At 46.7% G+C, this 3,444-nt stretch overlaps 1 non-coding gene across 1 annotated transcript; it reads right to left on the bottom strand.

Annotated features, from left to right (window-relative positions):
- Positions 1 to 622: 622 nt before the first annotated feature.
- Positions 623 to 697, bottom strand: Trnaa-agc (transfer RNA alanine (anticodon AGC)). The gene has a single exon. It is a non-coding gene; the product is annotated as a tRNA-Ala (tRNA).
- Between the last annotated feature and the right edge of the window lie 2,747 nt (positions 698 to 3,444).

The raw sequence follows: 3,444 nt of genomic DNA, 5'->3' as shown, positions 1-3,444 counted from the left end.
AATTATGCTTCATGATAAGAGTTTAGGTCGAACACAAAAATCTATCTTCTCTCTGTGACACCTGAAGTAGGAATCCATGTTAGGGGGTGGGAATTGGGGGAGGGACATGGGGAAATGGAGGGGAGAGGATCCAGGCAGCGGACTACCAAGGGCAGCAGCAGAAAGGGCAGATCTTACAGCCACAGCCTGGAAGCCGCCCCAAGGCTGGGTGTGGCTGGCATTTGTGACTCAGCATCTTGAGTCAGGCTGCTGAACTCTGCACATGGGGTGAAGAATTCTGAAGTGTCTCAACTCCTAATTCCCATACCACTAAAAGCAATAAAGTTTAAAATGAGAACACTTGCCTGGCACCTGCTAAGTGCCCTCAAATTCATTATCACACGTACTCTTACCCGCAGCCAATGAGGCTCACATTCATTGTGAACAAACAAGGAAACTGAAGCCCAGAGACATTCGGGGACCTGCAACAGATCACACAGCTCAGAAGGGTGCCTCCGGCGCTGGTCCATGGTCAGGGCATGCCATCTTTGCACTGGATCCTGTTGGCAAAGATTGCATGACAACTTCTAATCGTGTTTTTTCCATGGCTGTTGCAGATGTGTTCATGCTCTGGGGACTTTGGAGGGGGTGCTGGGGATCGAACCCAGGGCCTTGCACATGCTAAGCACATGCTCTACCACTGAGCTATACCTGGCCCTTAGTGTGACTTTAGATGTTACTTTGCTCCAAATAAACTGAAGTGGCTGGTTTTAAGGTCCCCAGCTCTCATTCATCGTACACTTAGCCAGTTAGCTGAGCAATCAGAGGGTAGCTTCTTCTCCTCTTCTTGGCACATGCGCCTTTGCCTGATCTCAAGAGTCACACTCTAAGGACTCAGACATGGAAGAGGGACACACCTGGAAGGGGCATAATTCTACAACTAGACAAAGACTGTGCAGCAGTAGCCTACTGATGAATGACAGTCACTTAGCCTTCTTCTTTCCCTTCCATTTTCCATTATCAGGCAAGCTCTACCTTGGGCACTTTTAGGGCTGTGACTGTCCAATATTTCAGAAAGAAAATCTCAATTGACTAATTGCTAGTTGCTCCTTCATGTAGATGTTTGGGGTCATTCTCAATTTTTCAAACAGTAAGACCCACACCAGGACACTATGTGCACACATGGATATTCTGGATACCAGGTTGATCTCCACAGTGAGGCAGTGGTCTGCAATTCTGGTGTGGAGGCTTCATTTTGTTTTATTTTGGGGAAGGGTACTGGGGATTGAACCCAGGGTCACTCCACCACTGAGTCACATCCCCAGTTCTATTTTGTATTTTTTACTTAGAGACGGGGTCTCACTGAGTTGCTTTGTGCCTCATTTTGCTGAGGCTGGCTTTGAACTTTTGATCCTCCTGCCTCAGCCTCCCAATGCACTGGGTTTATAGGTGTGTGCCACTGTGACTGACCAGAGGCCTCTTCTCATAAATCTTGGGCTGACAGTGGTGAACAGGGGCAGGTTAACTCAGGCCTCCATGGAGATTGACAGTCCACAAAGCACAGGACTTCTCCTGAGCCAGAGGAGAATGACCCTGGTGAGAACAGGGGTGTCCTGGGACCATCATCCAGGGACTCCAGGGGTCAGAGATGACTGGGGATCCAGCGTCAGGGAGGACCAGGGAGCAGTTGGCTGGGCGTGTGGACCCAGAAAGGGCAAGAAAGGGACTGTCTGTGTACATAACAGGCGGTGACCTCTGCAGAAGACTCACATTTCCTCAAGGTTTTCTATTTGTACCAGATGAACTCAATGTCAGATCTGAAAGGGCATCTTTCCAAGGGCAGTTGACACCAGTCTCATTTGCTATGTAAACAAGGACAGAGGCAGGAGAGCCAGAAGGCCATTATTCCTAGGATCCTGCACCCACACACAGAGCTACTGACTCTGTTTTTCCTAGTATTATTAAAATATTGTGTGGATTGCCCCACAGACATGAAAGCTTATGGCAAAGAGGCATTTTTCCAAAAGAGTTGGGCTTCTCTCTCCTAAATTTTCTGAAGTTCTCTCAGGGAAGCACTCAGTGATCTGAACAGCAGGGAGGGTTTAGAAGGCTTTTTCAGGGTTCTGATTACACTGAAATCTTTATTTATTTTTTAACAAATCCTTTGGCTATTTATTTTGAGATGCCATGACTTTTCTTATTGCCTCCCTAGCTTTTAAACCTACTAGCATGTAATTGGGAGAAAACCATTCCCCACAAGCAGGAGGTCAGCAAGAATTCCCCATCCCCTGGGATAAACCAAGAAAATGAGCATGAGAGGGCTCGGTCCTCACCACAAGCCATCCAGGGAGCTGGGTATCTGGTTGACGCTTCCCGGCAAGCGATTCCCGGATTTGTCTATTAAACCAAGTGTCCCTGGGGCATCACAGAAAGCGAGCTGTCGACTGTCTTCCCCCAAGCATTTCCACACTTATTTTCCAAGGAAATTCACATTTTTTAATACCCCCAATCTCCTCTAGTCACCATCTGTGACATTTCCAAACGCTCGTTCACAGTTCTCTCATGCTGCCTTGGGGCCTGGGGGATGATGCCTTCAGAATTCTCACTTCTGCTGGGGTCCAGTGTCCACTCCTGTGAGAAGAATTTCATGCTCAGGAGGTGGGGTCCACCGAGGTAAACTTTTGGGGGTCTCTTTATCACTCACCCTGCCCGGGTCTGCTTCTGACAGGTATGGTGAATACCTCAGGTGATGTTCAGGGCCACAGCCCACCTGGAGACAAAAATAGCCATGATAACCATTTGATCAAATAATGGATTCAGAATTTTTTACAATGATTGATACAAGTACTTTAAGCCCTGCATTTATTTTCCAGCTCACTAGGTGCTTATTTTGTTTTGCTTAGTAATTGCCAATCTACAGCTAAAGTGCAGGATGCTGGTAGATAATAAAGAGGCAGTTGAACTCACACAAGAAACTCAGTCACTTTTGTCCAGGGTTTAGATTAGGTGGTGCAAAGAAAGGCCCGGGTTCTGGTCACTGGTGCTACTTTTCACCTCCTTCCCATTTCTTAATGAGAAAGGTTTCGTTCCTCTCCAACTCCAGCTCATCCATAATTGAAAAATGGCCAAGTCAGAGCTGTCTTAATGGAGAAAACCTCTTTTCTATTTAGATCTCTAATTGCTCCAGAATTCCAGTTCCGAATAACTTGAGACTGCTTTCTACGAGTCCACCAATCCCACTGCTGTGAGTGCTCTCTAATCACTAATAATGGGCACTAAATGTCAACTGTTCATCTGGTAATGTCCTTACTTCACAGATTTCCTTAATTGCTTTAAACATAAATATGAGAAACCGTGATTAAAGTATTGCAGCCCTGGGAAGATTTAGCATTAGTCTGGAGCTCTTCTGAGGGAATGTTAAGTGCTCAGCCCTCAGGACAGAGGCAGTGGTTTAGTCACAGGGTC

Source organism: Sciurus carolinensis, unplaced genomic scaffold (assembly GCF_902686445.1).
Source record: "Sciurus carolinensis unplaced genomic scaffold, mSciCar1.2, whole genome shotgun sequence".
Taxonomy (NCBI): domain Eukaryota; kingdom Metazoa; phylum Chordata; class Mammalia; order Rodentia; family Sciuridae; genus Sciurus; species Sciurus carolinensis.
The sequence above is the reverse complement of the archived record's forward strand: the minus strand, read 5'-3'. Positions and strand labels throughout refer to the sequence as shown.